Here is a 26664-nt window from a genome sequence, read left to right as displayed (position 1 = left end):
AAGGTCTAGAAATCCTGGATGCAGACTTGGTCTATAGTCCACCACACTTGGAATTTGGAGTAAAGGGGAAGATCTAAACCTCACTCTCTGCTGTGCCCGCTCTCCTCCTCTCCCTGGAAGAGACAAATGATGAAGCTGGAGTCCAGTTTTTGTGACCTTCAGCCTTTCTACTGATAGCCAGCTAGAACAGCCAAGTAGCAAGAACTCTGCCCTTACATTTGGTTGTGTGATCTCTAATACAGAAGACCTAGAGATTTAACAACTCTGTGAGATATTTATTTCCCTACTGCCCTAGACATATCTTCCCCATGATAAAATCTTGATAGGGTTATAAATACTGAAACCTGGATATTACTGAAAAATTCCATATTCAAGACTGTTGCTATTTTGAACAGAGCAGCCACATAAGAGTGCTTACAGACGTCTTGGTCATTGTCCTGATCACATCTCTAGTAAGTGCCAGAAATGAGACTGATACCCCCCGGCCAACTAATGCAATGGCACAAGTTTCACTACCAAAGGGACCTACCATCCTGAAAAGGTCAAAGAGGTATTTGATAAATAGGGTAGCCCGATAATAGCACTTAAAAGGAGACAGCTGTAAGAGGGTGCCACTGAAACAAAAGGTATAAACTGGTACAGCCTAAGCAATCCAGAGTGTATGATCACTTTAAAGGACAATGCACATTTCCAAAAGCGGTCACCTCTCTTGACCACACATCACCACAAATCTCTAGTTCATATTGTACTTCCTTCTTTAGCATGACTGTTCAAAAGTGACAAGTGAATTTATTATATCCTAAACAGCCATTTTTAATCCCAGAGATTAAAGGTTTCTTTCTTACCACCACCCTTCTCTTCCAATTCTTACACCGTTAACTTAAGGAACTCTTTCGTCAGTCCTTCATTTGTTCAATGAAACATGTGTGAGGCACTTTCTGTTTACATGTCTCCTTGACACAGTTGCAGGGGCCTCTGGTGAGCAAGATGTAAAGTCTCCTCTAAAGGCAGTTCTCCCCAGGAGAGGAGATAAGCTATTTCATCATCGTCAACTATGAAGAAGACACATGTAGGGCCACTACAAGACATGCAAAGATTTCTCAGACAGAAGGTAGAGCACTAAGCACTAGAAGAGACTTAAAATGGGTACCAAAATAATGACGATACAAACTAAACAGTGATAAACACAGAGAGGAACAGATAAGTATCGCTGAAGATCAGCAAGAGAAAGAGATAATTCCATCCAAAGCAATGAAAAAAGACCAAGAACAAGAAGTAGCTTTTGACTGAGCAAGAACTGAACTGAAACAGAAGGAAAGTGGGGAAAAGAAACTCCGTGGGGAATAATGTTCAGAGATAGGCAAAGCATGGAACATAAAAAGGAAATAGTCTGTAGATAATTCGGTTTGGCTCAAGCACAAGGTATTAGTAAAAGAACTACAGAAGACTTTGTTGGAAGGCAGGGAGTATTAGGATCAGAATATGGCAAGGCCCTGAATAGCAAAGGACTTGGGATTTAATTTAAACAGAAAATAGGGAACCACTGAAGGCTTCTGATTAGAAGACTGATGTGAGCATCGGATTGTGCCTGCTGGAGATCATTTCTTCTGGGCATGTGTTGGATGGATTGCGACTATATTCTGTCTTAAATTCATTTTGTCTCCTGAACTTGTCATCAAAATAATTGTTTAATTCCTAGCTTTGTGTCATCTATCATCTTGATCAGCATGCCACCTATGTCTTCATCCAACTCATTAATAAAAGTAATTAATAATTCTGCATTAATCCATTGTCAGTGGAAAACAACTAGATATTTCATTGCAGATTCAGGGCACAGTAACTTCAGCTCCAATACTCAGCTATGCTAAAGCACTCTACCTCCTAAATTGCTTTCGGCTATGAAAACAAAACAAAACAAAACTCACACCTCTAGATTTTCCCAATTTGCCTATTTATAAGCTGCTGAATTCCTAGGGCAGCACTTAGAAGACATTCTAATTAGTGTGATTGAGGGCCTTAATTGATATTCCCCTGAGTAACTGGATTATGTCAGAGGCAGCAAGAAGTCAGGTCATCAAGGTAAAGCCAATCTAAAGATAACCTGTGTGCAAACACAAATCCAGGGTCAGTCCTGTCCTGCGATGAATTAGAATGAAGGAGACTGAGAAGGAAATGTGATTGTGCAGGCTGGTTTTGACAGACTAAAGGTACCAAGGTTAGTGGGAGGAGGTTGGCTGGTTCATTTAACATCATCTTGAATTCTCCCTCAGAATTTTATTATTGTGACTAGTCATACATTTTTGGTTCTTGTTTCTTGGGGAGAGAGAGTGCTGGATATTTTCAGAGATGGAGAAGCTGTCAGAAAGCAAAGGAACCTGCTAATAACACACGGTTTCTCATGGTCTGAATTACAACCTAGCTTTAGATTATTGCCATGGTGTTTAAAAGATTCTGCCCTTGCTTCAGATGATTGCAACTTACAAAAATAAATTCCCAGTCGGCCTTTTCCACGCTACCCATTATACCTACTATATAATCATTTTCATAGTCCGCTCTTAGATCTGAGTACTTCTCTCATATTTAATTTCATTGTTTCCTGATATATCAACTCGGATGTCTATACTACCTGGCAAAGAGTTTCAAATATACACTCATTTCTATGTAATCCACAACAATATTAATGATGACTGTTAACGTGTGGTCACCACTTTAACAGTAACTCCTGGTTATGAATAATTCCGTTGCCTGCATTCTCTAGGTTTTATAAGCTTCAGGATCTCCTTACCTCTGTCTGCATCAGCTCTGACCAGTGATTCTCTCACCCAGTCCACAGGTGACAGGATGAAACTAGGTCTGCTGCCCCAAGGCTGGAATTACCTATGAATCACATTTGCCTTCCTTCTGCACATTTCTCCAGGCCACAGGGCTGGATTTCTCCCTCAGTTTCCTGATTCCACACATAGCCCATACCCCGATCCCAGTCACTCTCTGAAGCCCACCAACCTAGCTGAGGCTTTGAACTTCAACCTGGTGCTTTTCAGCACTCTTACAAAAGCCTGAATTTGTCCCCTGAAATTTGTAAGGTTTTCCCAAGCTGGATAAGCCTCCTGTTACCACAATGCTCTTATCACCCGCTTCATTCCTGGAGGACAGATGTCCTTTGCTCTGATCTGTCCACTGAAAACCTGGTCATTAACACCAAGCCACAAACCCTAGATGGTCATCTCCATGCCCTGCAGCCAAATTCTCTTCTTGAGCCCTGACTCATACAGGTCCTAACTTACTGATAGTCAGTAACTGTATCTAACTTACTTCTCTAACTTATTAATAAAGTTTGAGCAGATCTTGTATGTATGCTCACCTAAGATGACAAACAAGCTTCTAAAGGGCATAGGACAAGTTATTAATCATCTTATTTTACAGAAAAGGAGAGATGGCATTTATTAAGAAATCAAAGTTATTTTCACCATCAATCTTTTATGCAGTGTTTGAACCATAAATGGACCCTTGTGAAGAATACTTCAGAAAAGAATATTTATCAGTAATCAAAAGTGTCAGCAAAGTGACATGGAAGACTCTAATTCTGATTAAAATAATAATCATAAGCATAATCTACTCTTTTGCTCTCAATGAATCCAGCTATAAACCTGGGTAGAATGGATAAAACAATTATATGAGGACTCCAAAATTAAATAATAGAATATTCTTTTCAAGTATATATAGGACATTCAGCAAGATCAGCTATGTCATGTACCGTAAATCAAACCTTAAACATGTTTAAAATAATTGAACATATATCCTCTAACCATAGAATTAAACTAGAAATAAATAAAAGAAGAATAGCAGGATAATATTCAAACGCCTAGAAATTAAGGAATTTACAGCTGACCCTTGAACAACACAGGATTAGGGGTGTCAACCATTCACACAGTTAAAAATCCATGCATAACTTTTAGTTTCCCCAAAACTGAACTACTAAGAGCTTACTTTTAACTGGAAGCCTTACCAATAACATAAAAAGTCAATTAATGTATATTTTGTATATGTATTATATTGTATATTCTTATAATAAAGTAAGCTAGAGAAAAGAAAATGTTATTGAGAAAGTCATAAGGAAGAGAAAACACATTTACATTACTGTAGAACATTTATTGAAAAAAATTTGTGTATAAGTGTATCTGCACAATTCAAACCTAGGCTGTTCAAGGACCAATTGTGTGTCTAAATAACTGATGGGTTAAAACAGACAATTATTAGAAAATATTTTAAACTGAACAAAAATGAAAATACAACATACCAAAATGTGTGGGATGCAGTTAAAATAGTGCTTAGAGGATAATTTGTAGTATTAGAAGGTTTATATTAGAAAAGAAAAATTTCAAGTCAATAATCTAATCTTCTACCTTAAGAACCTAGAGTAAGAAAAGAATAAAACAAGCAAGCAAAAAGAAAAGAATAGAGATCAAAAATTTTAAAAGAGAAAAAACAAAGAAGCCAAAAGTTAGCTCTTTGAAAACAACAACAACAACAACAAAAATTGCTAAAACTCTAGCCAGGTGAACCAAGAAGGGGAAAAAAGGATACATATCACTAATATCAGAAATGAAAGAGGGTACATCACTACTGATTGTATGGGCATTAAGATGGTAATAAGAGAATACTAAATTATCTGGCACATAAACTATACAATTTAAATGAAATATACCAATATCTCAAAACCCACAAACTATCAAAGCTCATCCAAAATGAAAAGAAGAATCTTATTGGTCTATAATTATTTTCAAAGATTAAAATTGAAGCTAGAAACCTTACAAAAAAGAAATTCCCAAGCTCCAGATGATCTCACTGGTGAATTCTATCAAACATTTAAAAATTAAATAACATCAATTCTACATAATCTCGTTCATAAAATTAAAGACTGAACAGCTACCAATTCATTCTATGATACACAATATCACTTTGATTCTAAACTCTGCCATAGATAGCATAAGAAAATAACTGTATAGATATCCCAAAACCAAACAGTTTATCCCTGATATGCAAGTCTGGATTCAGTATTTGAAATATCTAAAGAAACCAAAACCACATGATTATGTCAATTGATCCAAGAAGAACATTTGACAAAATTCAGTATCTATTCATGATATAAGCCTTAGCAAACTAAGAGTAGAAGGGAACCTCCTCAAGCCAATAAAGAGTATCTTCAAAAAACCTACATCTAATATCACATCTAATGTTGAAAACTGAATACTTTTCCACTCAGATTCGGAGCAAAGCAAGGATGTTCATTTACATTATTATTCAACATCATACTGGAAGTCTAAACTAATACAATAAGGCTATTCACAGATGATGCAATTTCCAACATAGAAAACCCCCAAGAATCTATCACAAAAAAAGAACTAAATAAGTCAAGTCACAGAGTACATAGTCAACACAGAAAAATTAAATATATTACTATATACTAGCAATAACAATGGAAAAAACTTTTTAAAATACTCATCACAGTAAGTAAAAAAGAAACGCTGGGTAAGAGTCTAACCAACATGTGGAAGGTCTGTATGCTGAAATATACAAAATGTTGGTAAAATAAATTAAAAATAACCTAAATAAATAGAAATATGTGGTTGGCAAAATGGCCCCATGCCCTAAATTCCTGCAACCTGTTTTGTTACCTACTTAGCTAGAGAACTATGCAAATATAATTAAGGGTATGGACCTCAAAATATGAAGATTATACTGGATTATCCACATGGGCTCAATCTGATCACATCAACCCCTAGAAGCAAAGAAGTTTCTCTGGTTAAAGTGAGAGAGATACAATGGATAGATAAAGAAATGTGAAGCAAGAAGAGAACCCAAAAGTCTTTTGATGTTAAAGATAAATGTAGCAACCTGTCAAGGAATGCCTGTGATACTCCAGAGCTGAAAGATACCTTCAGCTGACAGCCTGATAGCCAGTAAGACAAAAGGTACCTATGGCCTACAACATAGGGAATAAAATGCTCCCGGTACCCTGAGGATGTGGTGAAAGAGGAAACCTCTTACACTTACACTGTCAACGGGAATACAACTGGTGCAGCCACTGCGGAAAATAGTATTGAGGTTCCTCAGGAAGTTAAAAATTGAGCTACCTTACTGTCCTGCAGTCTCACTACAAGGTATTTACCAAAAAATATAAAAATACTATTAAAAAAATGCTATTCAAAGGGCTATATGCACCACAATGTTTCCAGCAGCATTATTTACAGTAGCTAAATTATGGAAATAGCTCAAGTGTCCACTGATTGATGAAGGTGATGAATGGATAAAGAAGATGTGGGATATTACATATGTGTGTGTGTATATATATATATATATATATATACATATATATAATTTAGCCATAAAAAGAATGAAATCTGGCCATTTGCAACGACATGGATGGAGCTAGATAGTATTACGTTGAGTGAAATAATTCAGTCAGAGAAAGCAAATATACTATATGATTTCACTAATATGTGGAGTTTAAGAAACAAAGTAAATGGTCAAAGGGAAGAAAAAGAGAGAGAAACTAAGAAACGGACTCAACTATAGAGAACAAACTGGTGGTTACCAAAAGGGAGGTGGGTAGAGAAATGGATTAAGTAGGTTATGGGGATTAAGGCGCACTCTTGCCATGAGCACTGGGTGTTGTATGGAATTGTTGAATCACTAGATTGTACACCTGCAACTAATATTACACTGTATGTTAACTAACTGGAATTTAAATAAAAACTTAAAAAAAAAAAAAAACTTCTGCCCAACTTTGGAACTGTATTCTTCCCCAGAGCCTCCAGAAAGGAACACGGCCTTGCAGACACTTTAATTTTAACTTTGTAAGACTCAGGCAGAGAACATTTTATCTGAACTTCTGTCTCACAGAAACTGTGATATAATAAATGAATGTTGTTTTAAGTCACTAAGTTTTTGACTATTTATTAGAGTGGTAACTGAAAATAATGCAGGAGGCATACCATATTCATAGATTGAAAGACTCCGCATAGAAAAGATGTAAATTCTCTCCCCAAATTATTGACAGACTTAGTAAAATTCCAAGAAAAAAATCTTAGCAAGATTTATTTATAGATACAGACGAGCTGATTTTAAAACTTATATGGAACGAGAAATACCTTCAATATTGAACAACATTTTGAAAAGGAATAATAAAACTGTAGGAATTGTACTATAAACAACCCAACTTTTTTTTAAATTGAAGTATAGTTGACAGAATATTATATTAGTTTCAGGTATACAACATGGTGATGTGACAATTATATATATTACCAGTTGTTTGCCATGCTAAGTGTCGTTACCATCTGTCACCATACAAAGTTACTAAAATACTGACTATATTCTTTATACTGTACTTTTCAGCCCTGTGACTTATTTATTTTATAACTGGAAGTGTGTGCCTCTTAATCACCTTCATCTATTTTACTCACTCCCCCATTCCCTCTTGTAACCGCTAGTTTGTTCTCTGTGTTTATAAATCTATTTCTGTTTTTTGTTTGTATTTTAGATTCCAAATATAAGTGAACTCGGATGGTACCCGCCTTTTTTTGTCTGACTTACATCACTTAGCATAATATCTCCTCCATCCATCCATGTTGTCATGAATGGTAAAATTTCATTCTGTCTATAGGTTGCATACAAACTCCACCTCTTCTTTACCCATCTAAAGAACCCAATTTTAAAATGTAAAAAGTCTTTTTTTTTTTTCAAGATTTTTTATTTATTTATTTGACCCAAAGAGAGAGCACAGGAGGGGGAGTGGCAGGCAGAGGGGGATAAAGAGAAGCAGGCTCCCTGCTGAGCAAAGAGCCTGACATGGGGCTAGACCCCAGGACTCTGGGACCATGACCTGAGATGAAATCAGATCCCTAACTGACTGGGCCACCCGGGCACCCCTAAAATGTCAAAAGTCTTTAAGAGACATTTTACGGAAAAGGATATTTAGAAGGTAAATTAACACAGGAAAGGATGTTTAACATCATTAGCCATAGGGGAAATGAAAATCTAAAAACAAAATTAGATATCCCTACACACTTTTCAGAATCACTAAAGTAAGAAATACCAGCAATGCTGAGTGCAGAAGATAATTCAGAGCTGCTGAAACCATCCTGCTGGGACTATAAAATGGCATAGCCTCTGGAAAACAACCTGGAAGCTTCTTATAAAGTTAAACATACACTTGCCATAGGATCCCACTCCTGGGTATTCACCCAGGAGAACTGGAAACTTACGTTCACACAAAAACCTGTACATGAATGTTTACTGCAACTCTGTTATTAATCGTCAAAAACTAGAAACAACGCCAATGTCCTTCAACAGGCGAATGGATAAACTCTTGTACATCTGAAAAACAGACTACTTTTCCGTCATACAAAACAATAAGCTGTCCATAACAACTTGGAAGAATCTCAAAGGCATTATGTTAAGGGAAAAACGCCAGTCTCAATGGATTACCAACAGTCTAATTCCATTTAAAAGACATTCATGGGGTGCCTGAGTGGCTCCGTGGGTTGAGCCTCTGCCTTTGGCTCAGGTCGTGATCCTAGGGTCTTGGGATCAAGTCCCATGTGGGGCTCTCTGCTCAGCAAGGAGCCTGACTCCCCCTCTCTCTCTGCCTGCCTCTCTGCCTACTCATGAACTCTGTCAAATAAATAAATAAAATCTTTTTAAAAAATTAAAATAAAATAAAAGACATTCCCAAAAAGACAAAACTAGAATGAGAGAGAACAGATCAGGGGTTAGAGGTAGTGAGTGGACAGGTGTTAACTCTGAAGTCATAGCACAAAAGCATCCTTTGGGGGATAGTAGAGTTCCATACCCTGATTGGGTCAGTGATTAAATGAGTCTATACATGAGTTATTATTCATAGAGCTGTGCTTTAAAAAAAAAAAAGTCAATTTTATTGTATGTTAATTAAAAAAAATTTTAAGTGGCATGAGTCTTCCTTTTTAAAAGCTCCACAAATGATTTGTGAACCCTTTCAGACAGTTTAAATAAATGAAAGCTGTTTTAACCTAAATATGGTTTCTATTTTCAACATTTACTTTGAAAATAACACTGTCCTGTTGTTAAGTACTGAATGTTCCAGAAAAGTCCAGGAGTAGAGGCACACAGAAAGATCAATGAAATGTCCCAACTTTCAGCATATGAAGCCAGTGTTGCTAACCTTGATACAACAGCAAAGTCAAAGTTCGCTCCAGAAAACATTAGCACGCTCATCTTAGATATGGCCTTTCCCTTTGTTACTAAATAGCTTCAAAGTGTTTGGAACTCTGAGAGGACATATATAATATACCACCTGCCATCTTTAGAAGCTTGGAATAGATTGGGAACAGATTGATTTCCTTTTGTTCTTAAATATTTTGAATAGCAACATGTTCTGTGGGGTGAGGGAAGAAATAGGATCAAGTTTCATCCTTCAGAAGAGAGAACTAGAACTAGGTTTTCAGTGAGATGAAGGTGAAAGAAATCTTAAGAAGAGCACTACACTTGGAGTTCATGTTTGCCCGTTTGATCTTGAACAGCCTGAGAGAGGAGGGAAAGATTCACAACCACCACTTAAGAGTTATAAACTGGTTACTGCCTTAATGACTAATTTAAGACTGACATGCTAAGTCTTCATGGATACTTCTTAATGGGGACAAGGAAAGTATTCCATTTTACCCTCTTCCTAGAGGTTGGACAATTTGATGGTTAAGTATTCTGTACTTAGACTGAGGTATGAATTTTGTACGGTGGGAGTGACAGAAACTAATACCCACCTTATTAGTTTGTTGGGAAGAATAAACTTGGTAATTAGCACCATCCAAGCATATAAGAAAGCTCTCAGTAAATGCCCTTATTAAATATTACTAGCTCTTATTAAATCAGATTAGAAATGTGAAAAATGGCCAATAGGCCAATGTGAGCTACCATTAATATTATTTACAAAGAAGAGCCCAACTTATTTGGTTCAAGTTGACCATTGACCATTGGGCAAAATTTGCCATGTCCTACCTTTGCATGTACCAGGTCCAAATTTAGTGCCCTATTCTCTAGATATTTCAGAGAAGATAACCTTCTGACTGAAAGCAGTTTTAAATCCAGTAACTTAAGGAAAAGCCACGATTATTATGATACCCTCTACAATTAAATTTGAAGTTGAGAAATTATGGTCCAGGAGGTTTTCCTTCTCTAGTCTTATAATATCCCATTTTTTTTCAATGGAAGTAAAAGCCTCTGCCATGACTATCTCATGAGGTGGTCGCAGAGGACAAATGATGCAACACATAGACAGAGGTTTTGTAATTAGATGGGGTTATACTAATATAATGTGTTATATTTTGGTTTTTGTTATGAAATTACAGCTATTAATTATTATTTAATTCAAATCAGAACCTCGATTGCCTTGGGCATACTGACAGAGAGGGGCGAGTATAAGTCTTCCAAGATCTGATAATATCCTATTTTATAGTTAGGTGATGGCTACACGATGATGAGTTTGTAACAATTCACCAATCTGTACACTTAGAATTTATGTATTTTACTGTTAATATGTAATGCTTCTTTAAAATATTATAGAAAAATTTTGCTTGACTGAAGTTAAAGTGTGGTTTAATAACAGGGAGAGAGGGGCAGCTGACTCTTGGTTAAGCATCTGACTCTTGGTTAAGCATCTGACTCTTGGTTTCCGCTCATGTAATGATCTCAAGTTATGATGGAAGGTCAGCACAGGGTTGTGATCTCAGGGTTGTGAGATCAAGCCCCACATTGGGCTCTGTGCTCAGCTCAGAGTCTGCTCATAGTCTCAAGATTCTCTCTGCCCCCAACCTCGCTCTCTCTTTCAAATAAATAAATAAATCTTTAATAAATAAATAAATAAATAGATAAAACAGGGAGAGTTTAGAGAAAAGTACAGAGTGGCACTATAAACTTTTTTAAATCAAGAAAGTAGCTTAAAATCCAACACAGAATATGATGGAGAATCATTTCAGGGCGTTTTAAGGTTGGAGGGCAGGAATATTTATGAAGAATATACTTAAGATTCTTCCAATTCACTCAACAAATATTTATCAAGCTCTGGACACAGTCCGAAGTCAGATGAGGGAAGGAAAACGCCCCTGTCCTCCTGGAGCTTACAGTCCTGAAATACAGAAACACCCAGAACCTAGAGGACAGTGCTATACCAGAGACATTTCACAACAGATGAGAAGGAGGAACCATCTCCTGGGGAAATATGATGCCATCTGAACTTTAAGTAGGGAATTAGGTGAAGAAATCACAAGCATCACAGACACAAAACAGTCATATCACCTTATAGGCTCAGATCCGGTAACCTCCAGGTTAGGGAATTCATCACCTTTCCCAGCACAGAACAGCTTCTTTGCCATCTCAGGTTTTCAACCCTTAATTTTATATAAGAACACTGCCACCAATAACCTGTAATTTAAAGGGATGGTCTGGGGTGCCTGGGTGGCTCAGTGGGTTAAAGCCTCTGCCTTCGGCTCAAGTCACGATCCCAGGGTTCTGGGATCAAGCCCCACATTGGTCTCTCTGCTCAGCAGGAAGCCTGCTTCTCTCTCTCTCTCTCTCTCTCTCTCTCGGCCTGCCTCTCTGCCTACCTGTGTTCTCTGTCTGTCAAATAAATAAATAAATCTTTTTAAAAAATAAATAAATAAATAAATAAATAAAGGGATGGTCTGGAGATCAGGATGCTGCCTGAGAGAAAGACAGAAAGAGAGGAAGACAACATCTACACACTGTTAGAGAAGCCACAGGTAACAAAACTGTGGCCAAGTTTCCATTGATTTCTCCATAAAGACTATATGCTCTAGCTTCTGCATCTACAGAATCAAATTTTGTTCAGATAAAGATTTACTGAGCTCCTATTTCATAGACTTTAATAGAAACTGTGTGGCATAGAGAAACAAACATACAGTTCTTATAATCATGGATCTCACAGTTTGGGAGCAAAGTCCAGATTTACAAGCACTAAATAGAAAGAGAAAAATAGAGACAAGAACAGGTATACGGTCATGTGTAATACAATCACACCAAAGTACATGAGGAAAACTACCAAACTATCACATCCCATAGTGAGCCTTCTTCCAAAGGACCACGGGGCCAAATGATTTTGAAAAGTGACATGTCACAAAGCTCTTTCTTAGAGATTCACATATATATTAGCATTTTAAAGGCTCTGGTCATCTGTCAAGTAAATATTTTGGTTTACTTGTTTCAATGCAGCATTACCAAAGTTATTTGACCATGAACCCCTTTTTTATGTGTTATATCTCCTAGGGTTCCATTGGAAATACCTCTATAGATAGTAAAAAAATCTAATCAGGTAAGGGAGAGCCCAAACCCTAATTCCCAGATCAATCCTCAATCCATCAGATCCAGATGCTTCTTAAAGTTGCCCAATTTGAGAATAAACTGGCCACAAGGGAAAGGAAGGGAATCCAAACTTTCCTACAGCTGCTTCTTCACTCTACAGACTTTCCTGGTAATCTCTCATCATGTCGCTGGCTAAAAGTAAACGACACCTTTCTAAAAACTCTAAACAGGTATCTGTACTTCTTGTAGAGCCCTGAGAAATTTCTATCCCAATCTGTTTTTATTTAGGTTTTTCTTTTCATCTCTCATTTGGACCAGGACTCCAAGTCTATGCTCACAGTCCAATGCTGTTACAAAATAAACATGTATATATGCATAGGGCAACTTCTGGGAAGTAGAAAGAACATCCCCCTAGGACACAAGCAACCTCTGTTCTAGTTTGCTGTTGGTCACTCTTTAACTGTGTGCCCCTTGGATAATTTATTGTGGACTCTGGTATCCTTATTGATAAGATAGGATTATAAATATTTACTTCATAGGCTGCTGTAAGGATCAAATTAGATACTATTTATCGAAAAGCTTTATAAGAGGGACATGTGATGCAAATAGGAGATGTTGATGCTCTTATTTAACACTGTATTCACACCCAAACGTGATTCTTCAGGGAGGCTCAAGGCCACCCAGAGGAAGTATTCTCCTCTAAGAGTGGGTCTAGACAGATGTCACTGTGAGTCCTGTGGCTCTCCTCAAGACCCATTGCCTAAAAAGTGAAACTTGCCTTCAGAAATTAGACTTGAATGGGTCTCAACCACCCTTGGTCTTAAAAACACAGTTAGCTGTCCTTTCACAAGAGGACATCTCTGTGTCATCTCTGCTTCTGTCAGAAAAAAAAATGACTGGCTGGCCATCATCAATCAAACCAGAGCTTTGTCTGCTCTCATGTTCAGGAAACTGGAAGCTTCAGTATCTTCAGCAACTCAAACAGACCCTGTAGCACCTAGGGACTCCTCATTGTCAATTACGCTGAGAAATAAGAGGGATGGGTCCTAGTCTTGACTCTTGCATTAATGAGCTTTGTGACTTTGCCACTGAACTTTATTCTCCAGGTAACTCAGTTTCCACAATTAATTTTACTAAGAAGAGTTAAAATCATAAGTTAATTTAGAGTTTTCACAGAAGACTTACCATGTACCAGGCTGATACTGCTAATTGTGAGAAAGCATGGGGCCTTCAAGACAGCCTCTGCTTTCAGCCATTCTGCCTACTGGAGAATGCATCCTCTCCATCCCTACCCCTAGTCTTGACGCTGAAATGCAGGGATAATATTCCAAGTCTTTCTGGAAACCCACATAAGCCAAAATTAGAGTCTTAAAGAAAATATCATCTCTCTGGATCTAAAGTGTTAAAGAAAATCCCCTCATGAACTAACACTGTGTGAGTCTGTGTGAGTCTGTGTCCCTGTTGAGAAAATTCTATGGCTTCTTTCACGGATTTTTGGACACCAGGATCATCCTAACAGATGGCAATGTGCACCCACAAGTCCCATAGTCTGGGATGTGACCTCAGTCCACCAGATCACTCTGGATGGAGGGAAGGGGTGGGGGGCTCAGGCCACAGTTCTTACCATATGCATTTGACATTTGGTGACTTTATTGCAAAGAAAGTAAGACTGTGCAATTCTCCTTTCATCAGAATGAAAATGAGCTGGAATTTTATAGTGCTATTACCTACCGATCCATAAACCACTAAAAACTCAAGTAACCCTATTTTCAACAGATATGCTACTTAGAAAAAAAAAAAAAAAAGTGTCCTCACAGAGAGGTGCTCAAGCAGGGCTTAATATGAGGTTTTAAAATGCTTTGACAAGAAAATTGAGTAGGAGATCAGAACATATACATACACACACACACACACACACACACACACACTATATATATATATATATATGAAATACAAATGGGGATTTTATGGCTGCACCATTAGTTTTTCCAATGCAAAATTAATAAATGATAACTGAGCACCTACTAGGCTACACTAAATGCTAAAGTATGAAACAGATTTGAACATCCAGGAACTCACAACCGAATAGGGATCTCTCACATGAATGGTGCTAATTACAAAACTATAGGTAAGTCTGTTTTTTTAGTTAAATGTTCCAATCCCTGGTTCTGACTCTTAGTACTGGTAGAATATTGGTAGGCCACTTAATCCATCTGTGCCTTAGTTTCTTCAACTGTAATATGGGGGAGAATAACAGTATATACTTCATGTGTTTTATGACAGAATTAGATGAGTTAACATATACAAAATGCCTAAAAGAATATTTGCTATTATTATCTCCTTAACTGTACAAAGCAGTTTAGCTGTGTTTGCTCATGCTATTATTAAGTATACAAATCAATCCAAGCAACATGCTCTGAAGATGGAATTTCCTGCATTTTAATTTGGGGGGGAGGGGCGGCAAATGGGATTGGGCATGGTGAGAGATTCCTTGAATAACACTGAATAACACGGCATTACAGCTGGACTCTGCAGACAGGTAACACTCTGAAATGTAGCCATGCATAGGAAGAAAGGCATTTAGGGCAAAATTAAAATAAAATGAGTCTCACTTTTTGTCACTGAGCAGAGAACATGAAGGAAAACTTGTTGAAAAATTCTAAATAAACAAATATTATGAAGTCCCTAAAACCATAGACTAAGAACAACTATTAGAAATAGAAACTTTGGGGTACCTGGGTGGCTCAGTCATTAAGCATCTCCCAGGGTCCTGGGATCGAGCCCTGCATCGGGCTCCCTGCTTGGCAGGAAGCCTGCTTTCCTTCTCGCACTCCCCCTGTTCTTGTTCCTATTCTCGCTGTATCTCTCTCTGATAATAAATAAATAAAATCTTTTTTAAAAAATTTAAGAAATAGAAACTTTATTCTGCACATCATTTCAAGGGCTTACACTTCCTGGAGCTGCTAATCATATCAATGCATGGTTACCACATTTTACCCTAGGTAGCAGTACTGGTGATTACAGGAGTTACTAGGACATTACCCAAGCAATGGAGCCATAAACTCTTGTTCAATTATGCCAACACTGCCAGTTCAAGAATGGAAGGTGTTCTCATTAGCACACATGCACACACAAATATTATTAAAACACTTTTCCATCCACAAAGCTTACATATTGATACATATATAGAAAGAGATTCGCTTAAACCTCTGAAGACTGCCAGGAGTTTGATAATTAACATAAACCCCATTTTACAGAAAAAGCTTGCCATCCACAAAGCTTACATATTGATATATAGAGAGAAAGATTCGCTTAAACCTTTGAAGACTGCTAGGAGTTTGATAATTAATATAAACCCCATTTTACAGAAAAAGTAGTGATTTCCCTAGAGGTCCACAGATAATAAATGGTGACACCAATGTTCAAACTCAGATACCTTGACCCCAAATCTCATGATCTTTCTACTATATGCTCCCTCTCTTGCTGCCATTATTTTAAATGTTTGTGTCAGAGACATGGGGCCAGAAATACTATTTCTACTGAAGTCTCAATGTCTATCTTCTGCTTAGCAAACAATCTCAGCATTTGTCATGTCCTAAAGGAAATCCCATGTTGCTTCTTGCCATTGATCTGTAGCTGTCTCCAACAAAAGGATCTGAATGCCTGCTGTGGCCCTGGGAATTTTAAATAAGAAGTCAATGAGAGATGCTGGTAAATGGTTCTGTAATTGTCTAGGGGCGGATGAAACCTTGGTGGAATAATAATCATATCAATATGCGGGCTACATGAATGATCCTGCAGTGAATTACAACAGGGTACTTCAACTCCAAAGCCTAGGGGGGCACATCTGCATAATTAATCTCACTCTGCAATAACCCCGCAGGGTCAGCAAGATTGGCATTCTGCAGCAGAAATTAATGTCCTATTATTTCAGTCCCCTTCGGTGTTTCTTCAGATTCAGGAAAATAGTATCAGATGTAGAAGCTCTGTTGACACAGACAAGTTACAAAAAAATCCTCACCTAAATCCTAGTAGGTAAGGAATGAATTCAATACATAGTTCTAATACACCTACCAAATCCAAGGCTCTTGATACTTTTGTTTTATTCTAGGATCAACCGAAACCCTCCAAAGGCTACATATTGATCCATATTGTCCAGCTAGGGCTTCTAGAGAATGATTTCAATAAATCACATTTTGGTACTATGTCCTCATTTTAGAAAAATATTAGGTGATTAATATGAGATGAAAAATTAGGTTACAAAGTTATCTTTTTTTTTTTTTTACAGGCCTTCTCAGAGCCTTTAGGATGTTAATAAAGCACACTGAACAGAATTACTTAGGAATCATTTACCATGCTCTTCTAACTTAAGTGACTTTTTAAAATTTTTTTTTAAATTTTTTCAATTTATTTATTTTCAGAAAAACAGTATTCATTATTTTTTCACCACACCCAGTGCTCCATGCAATCTGTGCCCTCTATAATACCCACCACCTGGTACCCCAACCTCCCACCCCCCCGCCACTTCAAACCCCTCTGGAGCATCTGGGTGGCTCAATCAGGTAAGCATCTGCCTTTAGCTCAGGTCATGATCTGAGGCTCCTAGGATCAAGCCCCACATCAGGATCCCCATTCAGTGGGGAGCCTGCTTCTCCCTCTCTGCCTGACTGCAGCTCCCCCTGCTTGGGCTCACTCACTCTCTCTCTCTCTCTCTCTGTATCAAATAAATAAATAAGATCTTTAAAAATTTTTTTTTGTTTGTTTTAAATACCTCCAATACTAGGATAGGATTCTTGGCACAGTTTAGAAATGCAGACTGAAGTTCCTTCAAAAAAAAAAAAAAAAAAGGCGGGGGGAGGGGTCATCTGTATAAGGCACCCAGCAATAGACCAAGCTTTGAGAAATTCCCATAAATTCTCTCATAGGACATATTATTAAAAACTCCTCATGAGGCATGGGTCATGAATTCTTAATTGGGGAAAAAAGTGGGAAATTCAAATCAATTTTCTAATTTACTAAGACATCCCCATGGCAATTTGATGGAGAAGTAATAGCATAATGACTAGCTAAAATGAGACATAAGGCATGCTGGTGAATGTAAGTATGCCAATGCTATGCTCAGCCAGTATAGCTAATTGGAGTTGATTATGATTTCACTTCTTCTAGCATTCTGGATGCTTAAAGACCGTTGTCAAATCAGAACATAAGACATCACGGATAAAGAGTCAGAAAACAGTGCGGAGCTCTTATTTCTCCAATTAGAAAAGGAATAAACACATAAAGGGACCTGGCAAATAACCCTTTCACCTCTGTAACCTTCATACATGCTAGAAGAATTAAAAGTGTTATTATTTTTAATTGGTCTGCCTTTCACTGAAAAAGAGAAAGATGAGAAAAATATGTATGTTCATTAGGCTGACCTAAACACTGGTAGGTTTTTTTGTTGTTGTTTTTTGCAGGTAAATACTTCTTTCTGTCCACTGACACTTGAAAATCAGACCAAAATCTTGTTCTCTCCAAAGCCAAAAGAAGCCATGCTTACCACCACATCACAGACAAGAAGGCAGTAGAAGCCTTGGGTGAGTTTTGAGTGCCATGAGGATACTGCTAACGGCCACTGATGACAAGAACTAAATCAATTTTCCCACACAGTACAGCTAAATTCTATTTCCCTGATGTCCTTCAGAGGATATTATGGATCCTCTAGCATCTGGTGCCACAACTTCTCACCCAGCCCTCTTTCAAAACTCTCCTCACAGAACCCAGACTCGGGCCACAGGCTCATACGGATGGTGCTACAAATCACCGTCCTGCCTCCCATGCTTTTCAATCATCTCTTCTATCCAGAGTGACCTGCATTCCCCTCTTCACATGCACAAACCCTACCCATCCTTTGCGACCTATTCGCAAAAGCATTTCCTTCATGAAATGTCCCTGCCCCTCTTAGCCTGATTCAATTTATCCTTTCTCCCTACAACTTTGCCTCATGGTTCCAATAACGTAATTTTCTACTTTGTAGGACCATTAAGCCTGTGTGTTTTCCCTCGTGAGATCCTTGCGATCTCAAGATCTACCAGATCTTGAGGGAGACAGAGGTCTACCTCTGAACACTGCTTGTCTCCCAGGGCCTAGCATGAATTCAGGGCACACAGAATGTGCTCGGTGCCTTGGGTCTGAATGACTATGGTCTTCAGAATACAGTGATTCTACAGGCTGTTTCTCAGTCTAGGAAAATATCGTTCCTCTCTCACTTGTTTTCTACACCTCTGGTCTCTCAACACTCATTTCTTTCTCCAGATCATCTTTAGGGAGGTGTTTTCTCACTAAAATCTGTCAGACAATTTACAAGAATGGCCTGGGACTGCCATCTGCTTTGCCCGTGGAGGACTTGGTTATGCCTTCCACTACAAACATTTGCATTTATCCTATGCAGGGAGACACTGAACAACTGACACCCCCGCGAGCTCCCACCCAAGTGTCCACACAGGAAACTAGCCCCGAAATATTACGTCATTTGGATTCGCAATATTTGATTCGACATTATTGCAGCTCATTACTTTTTTTTGGCCAGGGTGAAATCCCCTGAGCCTGCTGCTGCTGGGCAAAAATAAATTCCCTTCTTCCTAACTGCCCCTGTTCCTGGGGATGACCATATTTCTAACTGCCATTTCTACCTCCTCAGAACCGCTGAGGAAGCATCTGGATTCAATAGGAAGATCAATGGGAGGAGTGACAGACATTCTTTTGGCCCCTTCCTATCACTCCCAAAACCCCGAACACTGGAGTTTTTACCTGAAGCATGATTTGGGTCAGGGGAGAAGGGTGCGAGCAGGAACCAGAGGGAAACAGAGAGTGGAGAGGTAATAAGCCAAGCCAGGAAGATGTAGAGAGAGGAGAGACCCCTAGGCAACTTAACTCTGAGAACAATTATCTGTTAATTCAACAGCTATTTTCCAAACCCCTCCTTTATACCTCAACTGGAGTAAGTCATGGTTTCACCGCATGCATGGCACTACTTTTCAGGTCTTATTTTATTTGATATTCATGGCGCTTATTCAGAGAGAATTATAATTTTCCTGTTTTACAGATGAAGAGATTAGGTGCAAAAAGGTGAAGTGTCCTACTCAAGCTATCACGGCAATCAAATAGCAGAGTTGGTTTTAAATAAGGCTCTGATTGCCGCAGATTGCTGACCGATTCTCCTACATCATTCTCTCCAACACCCATGGCAGCCTATGAGCTCCGTATATGAAGGAAGCGTTCAATGTGTAGCTTGCTGGGTTTCACAGAACAACCCAAAAGATCAATTAAAAACAATAAAGATTCCCCGGAGCAAAGGTCGTGGAAAATGCCAGGCGACGTTGGTAAAATCCCTGAATTAGAAGCAAAAAATATTTCACTCGAAAAGCGTTTTTTATTACTTTGCAAGTAATGGAGTGGCACAAATGAGGTATCTCTGGGAACTGCACAGACTTCGATTATTTGTAATTAGTGCAACATCAATTGTGTAAATGGGGGCACCACATTCAAAGGTTTTAGAATCCTTTTTCCCAGTCAGTTTCCCAAGAAGACACCTTTGTGTTTCAAATCCTGGGCAAACAGAACTTTACTTACCGCAATAAGCAGGATATTGAAATTTCACGGACAGTTTTTCATAGGTAAGTTAAAATGCTAATGATGGTGGTTGCCAGGGGCTGGAGGTGGAGGGTATAGGAAGTTAGTGCTTAAAGGGTACTGTTTCTGTTGAAACTTGGAATGATGAGAAAGTTCTGGAGATGGATGGTGGTAATAGTGAATGTACTTACCACACAGAAATGTGCACTTAAAAATGGTTAAAATGGTAAATTGTACATATACTTGACCACAAAAAATAAAAATCAAAAAAAAAGTTCAAGAGTTTTCAAATCAGATTCATCATGAAGGTATAGAATTTGTTATACAAAGCCAAAGGCAAACTTCAGTTGAATCTCTGGTTGATCAAAAACTCAGGAAAAAAAATGACTTTAATTCTGAAATGTATTAGTTAAACATATTAAGATATAAAAACAAATACAATTTTTGTCTGCAAAAACAAATGGAAATTTTTTTAAAAAGCTTAATTTTCCTTGAAAATAAGGGAAGAGATTCCCATACCCACCCACCCCCACCCCCCCTTTTTATCAGAGCATTTACTTTAGAAAACTAGCAATTATTAGGTACTTTCCCCTCCCTTTATGTACATAAATCCTTTTGAAGACTAGGCAGGTCTCTTGTCACTTTTGTGACACAAAAATGTCTTTCTCAAAGACCTGGGGGCCATCTCTTGGAAAGGTAAACATCTAAGATAGAAGGGATACATCTAGTTTCTGTTGGAGAACAGATACTTAACTTTGTTGGGCGCCTTGCTCTAAATTGCAAAACTACTTCCCCTCAGATCCAGCGATCTCACTCCTGGGTATTTATCCAAAAGCAACTGAAATAAGGATCTCAAAGAGGTATCTTCACTCCCATACTCATTGCAGCACTATTCACAATAGTCAAGACATGGAGAAAACCTAAATGCTCAACCACAAATGAATGGATTAAAAAAAAAAATGTGATATATAAATACAAAATAATACCCACCACTCAGCCTTAAAAAGGAGGAAATTCTAGGGTCACAGAAAAGAAGGAAATAAGGGAAAAGGTGGATGAGCTTTGAGGACATCACGCTAACTGAAATAACCAATGACGGGAAGACAAATGCTACCTGATTCTATGTATAAGAAGAATATTCAACTTCGTAGAATCAGAGTGGAATGGTGGTTGCCAGGGGCTGCAGGGAGAGGTAAATGTGAGCTACTAATGAATGGGCATAAGGTTTCAGCTAAGAAAGAAGAATTCTAGAGCATCCAACTCTTTTTTATTTTATTTTTTTTCAGATTTTATTTATTTATTTATTGGGCAGAGAGACAGCGAGAGAGGGAGCACTAGCAGGGGGAGTGGGAGAGGGAGAAGCAGGCATCCTGCGAGCAGGGAGCCTGATGCAGGGCTGATCCCAGGATACTGGGATCACATCCCCAGCCAAAAGCAGAGGCCTAACAACTGAGCCACCCTGGTACCGCCAAGAAAGATGAATTCTAGAGATCTGATGGACAACATTGTATGTACAGTCAACAATAATGTGTTGTACACAACACAAACTGGTTAAGAGTGCAGATCTTAAGTATTCTTACCACAATAAAATAAGATTTTAAAAAATTAAAGACATGAGAAGTTTTTCATTTGGATAAAGCCAATTAACTAACAATTACCAAGTAAAGGATGTCATTTGCTGAATACAAGTTGTGGTTTATCTTGAAAATGTGTATGCCAAGAGCTGTGTGGCCATAGGAAAGGCCAAGATTTTTTTCTGAGTTTGCCATCTCTTAGTGGGTTGCCGGTGATATGCTTCATATTCTGGTTAAATGCTTACTTAGTAATAAGAGTGTTTTCATTTTCTCTTACGTTTGTGGAAAGGATTTCTGGACTGAGAAATTTCATTCTTAATTATATTTCCCCAGTTATATATAAAACTACAACACCTATTCTATAAAATCTGTAATTTTCACTAAAATCAATTTTAGTGGGGAAAAAAACTAAAACATAGACACACATGAGAGAAAAGCCTAACTCTCGTTATTACAAACTGGCAGATAAACCAAAAGAAAGAGGCCAATGAGCTTGAGGAAGAAAAGGAATAATAAATTTTAAAATAATGAGTATTGATAGTTATGAAAGCCAGTGAGTGGTACATGCAGGACAGGAAGAAATTTCCCTACAGACAGGCTCATGAAAAAGTTTTGTGAAATTACTTCCAAAAGGAGAATTCTAAGCCTTCAGCAAAGACAAAAAATGGAATGGCAAAAGGGAAGAAAGGCAAAGAGAACTTGAGAAGGAGGGAGGAACAGAGGGAGAGAGTAAGAGAAAAAATACGGATATGAATACAGTAATCAGAGTTCACAGAAACTCCATCCTACGGTTTCTAATGAACTTCCTTCCATGTCTGCACATCCTGGATTTCTGTAAACAAAAACTCTGTGCAACTTTGTTACGTGGTTGTGAGTATTTATCCCTTTCTACCATACTATACTTTCTACCAGTACTATAGCTATTCCTATAGATGTCTCAATCTCTTCTATTTCATTGTGAGCACCTTAAAGGCTTGAAGGCAAAACAAATTGCGTTTTTTCTGTAATTCTCCTTTACATCTATGACAATGTCACATGGAGAGCACAGGACTAGAAAACATCTTCTAAATAAATTAATGAATATAACTAGAAAGAAGTATTCAAACAATTTTCATAATCTTAATAATCCCTTCAAAATAGATGAAACAGGCATTACATATTCAAGATTTGTTTTTAATAACAGGGAAAAATAGCAGGTGTTCACTGGGCTTGTTCTTATATAGGTCAAATAATCACCTGTTTGCTTATTTATTTACTCTATTTTTATTTTACTTATAATTATATTATTTATATGATTATATTTATTTTACTTGATTTATCATCATATTTGCTGATATTTTTATTTTTAATTTTATTTTAATTATCTGTTTTATCTTATATATCCATTTACTATATTTACTTTTATTTATATTTATGGTAATTATAGTAATTAAACTCAGCAGTTTTGGGAATGGTGAGGAACATCACCAGAAGTTTGGTTATGGGAAAAATGAGTGGAATGAATAAGAAAACTATAAAACAAAGATGTAGAAACTAGAAGACAGAAGTGCCAGACAATTAGGAAAACAATAATGCCAGGGACAGTAGGCAAGACAGAGATGCTGGCGGAAAGAATCTGAAGGGAATGACTAAGAGGAGACCAAAGAAATCCTTTTGAAATTATGAAGCTTCTCCCTTTCCAAGTTTTCAAAAAGCAAATACAATCAACTAAAACAATGTTATTTTCCTGAGATCAGATGCACCAAAATCTAACTCTGGACATTACTCTGACCCTGTGATCAGGCTTCCAATTCTTAAAACAAATACACAACTATGCCATTTGTACAGATTTTTATAATCCTATTAATAAAATATCAGTACAAAATGTTTTTTCTGTGCCTTAATATAATCCTTTGGACAGTGAATTCCCACGAGCTTCTGAAAACTCAAATAGTCCATGTCATCGAAGTACTTTTCAAAGAAGTGAAAGGAGAAAACAGATTTGATATGGGGGAAGCCCTTTTGTGCCAGGGTCTATAAAACCTGACCACAGCAATGGCATGACTGAGACCATCTGAAAGATATCTTGCTGACAAGAATCATGAAAATGCCTTTTATTCATAGATTTCTCTCACATATCCAAGCTCATTGAAAGCAGAGGCTTTCATTCAACAACACACACTGAAGGGCTTCTACTATGCGCAAAGCCATCCACTCTGTCCTGCAGATGAAAGGTGAGGAAGATACAGGCTCTGATCACAAGACACAGTCTATCAGAATCCACTGACACAAAAGCATTCAAGTGAAAGGCAAAGTTAGATATCCATTCTAAGATGGAGCTTCTTGAATAGTAATGTGCATAAGGATGATCTGCGGAAAAAAAAAAAAAAAGGATGATCTGCGGATCTTGGTAGAATGGGAGATTCTGATTCACTAGACTCAAGACAAGACTCAAGATTTTGCATTTCTAGTCACCCACAAAGCTGTTGCAACTGTGCCACAAACCACAGACTGAGAAGCCACAGTCTAAGTAATAAAATGCAAGCCAAAGGCTATGGAAATGCTAAGTTAGAAGTGATTCTTTCCAGGTGATAGGTTCAGATAGGTTCCACAGAGAAGATTCTGCCTGTAAACAGGCAGAACTTCAGATGTTATAGATGTGTGTGTCTGTGCAAGTAGGTGTGGAGCAGAAGGACCACACAGAGGAGAGCGGGGAGTGTAGAGGAGAGGAGGCAAGGAAAGAGGAGAAAGAATTGAAAAAAGAGAAAGGATGTTGAGAAAGCAGAGAAATGCATAAGAAATTTAGAGAAAAGCAAGGTATCTGGTACGACTAGAGTGTAATCTGCAAAGGGGGTGATGAGAACTTATGGGAGACAGGTCTGGAATGATCAGCAAGGAAGAAATGATGGGGATCATATGGATTTGACTCTTTTTTGGGGAGAGGATGGGACCATCCATCTCCAGAACTTTCTCTCATCATTCTAAGTTTCAAAATCATCTCCAACGAGGGAAGCAAAGTCCTCCTGTTAAAATAAATGAAGCAGAATAAAACATCCTAGGATGTAGGTCTGGTCTAAACTTATTCATTTGGACATTTTACCTAAGTACCCAAAGTCATTATTGTTCTTCACTATAATTGCCTTTCACCCAAACAGAGCCCATCCACAGCCAAATAACCTATCTTCAAACAAGACTATACAGGACTGAAACCAAATACAGTCTGTCCCAAGCTTTTATACTGGCTGCCATGGGCAACCCTATACTCAAACAGTGGCTCAGTGGAATCATCAAGGATTTGTATTTATTCTCATAAATCAAGATCTCATATCATCAAGATCTGATAATATCCAAAACATTTCATAATGTATTATCCTAGAAAAGGAAGCTAAATGAGGCTTATACTGGGTATTATAAAAGACTGATAAATCACTGAACTCTATCTCTGAAACTAATAATACACTATATGCTAATTAATTGAATTTTTTTTTTTAAAGGAGTATATAGCAGCCAACATGGAAAGGCACAGCAGCCAACATGGAAAGGCACAGCACAGTCAACGCATGGTGGCACAGGACAGAGGAGCTCAGAGCATGCCTGTGAAGTTCAAGTAAACTGCCAAACCCCTAGATGACAAGTTCATTGCCTCCTCTACCAACATTATTAATAATAATAATAAAAAAAAGAAAAAATAAGGCATCTAAGGTACTAAGGTAAAGGTGTCTAATAAATCCTCTATCAGTATTTGTTTCTGTGTCTGTCCAAATCAGTAGAATCCATAAAGGTCATTATGGCTCTTTGGGGCAGGATATAAGTCTCACTTAGCAAGAGACTCCATGTGGACTCCTTAAATAAGTCTGGAAGTAGTCAAAAACATAAAAACATTAAGAATCACCCAAAGATACATAAATGAATGGGGATGTGATAAAGCAGGTGTTAAACAACATTAATAGTATAGGGGCGCCTGGGTGGCTCAGTGGGTTAAAGCCTCTGCCTTCAGCTCAGGTCATGATCCCAGGGTCCTGGGATTGAGCCCCCTATCCAGCTCTCTGCTCAGCGGGGAGCCTGCTTCCTCCTCTTTCTCTGCCTGCCTCTCTGCCTACTTGTGATCTCTGTCAAATAAATAAAATCTTTAAAAAAAATAGTAGAATCAAGGTAGGGTTATATGGGTGCTCACTGTAACAGATTTTCAACTCTGCTGCATGCTTTTAAATGTACATAATTAAATTATTAGAGGAAAATGACCAATAATCCTATTATCAATCCTATTATCCCCCTTATAAAAATTATAGTAGGTAGAAAGTCAAAACATTACATCTCCCTCTCCGCTCTTGTCAGCATTTCTTTCTTTCTTTCTTTCTTTCTTTTTAGATTTTATTTATTTATTTGACAGAGAGAGAGAGAGAGAGATCACAAGTAGGCAGAGAGGCAAACAGGGGGTGGGGGGAAGCAGGCTCCCTGCTAAGCAGAGAGCAAGACAAGGGGCTCGATCCCAGGACCCTGAGATCATGACCAGAGCTGAAGGCAGAGGCTTATGCCACTGAGCCACCCAGGCACCCCTCTTGTCAGCATTTCTTAATCCCACTTCCAATATAATCAAACATAACTGCTAGTTTTAGATTTTTACATATTTTGCATATAATTTTTCCTTATTTTTCTTTGTACAAAAATTAAATCATGTATGGATCCACAAGTTGCTTCTTTCTTTTTTTTTTCCAATTTATTTATTTTCAGAAAAACAGTATTCATTATTTTTTCACCACACCCAGTGCTCCATGCAAGCTGTGCCCTCTATAATACCCACCACCTGGTACCCCAACCTCCCACCCCCCCGCCACTTCAAACCCCTCAAATTGTTTTTCAGAGTCCATAGTCTCTCATGGTTCATCTCCCCTTCCAATTTACCCAAAAGCACATACCCTCCCCAATGTCCATAACCCTACCCCCCTTCTCCCAACCCCCCTTCCCCCTCTTTTTTTTTTTTTTTAAAGATTTTTATTTATTTATTTGACAGAGAGCGATCACAAGCAGGCAGAGAGGCAGGCAGAGAGAGAGAGAGGAGGAAGCAGGCTCCCTGCTGAGCAGAGAGCCCGATGCGGGGCTCGATCCCAGGACCCTGAGATCATGACCTGAGCCGAAGGCAGAGGTCTAA

General features: G+C 38.1%; 1 protein-coding gene across 4 annotated transcripts in view; it reads right to left on the bottom strand.

The window, feature by feature from the left end:
- LOC122908806 (interleukin 1 receptor accessory protein) overlaps positions 1-26664 on the bottom strand; it is a 128606-nt gene that overhangs the window by 82190 nt on the left and 19752 nt on the right. The window lies entirely within an intron of this gene.

Source organism: Neovison vison, chromosome 6 (assembly GCF_020171115.1).
Source record: "Neovison vison isolate M4711 chromosome 6, ASM_NN_V1, whole genome shotgun sequence".
In the NCBI taxonomy this organism is placed as follows: Eukaryota; Metazoa; Chordata; class Mammalia; order Carnivora; family Mustelidae; genus Neogale; species Neogale vison.
This window is presented reverse-complemented; position numbering and strand designations above follow the sequence as displayed.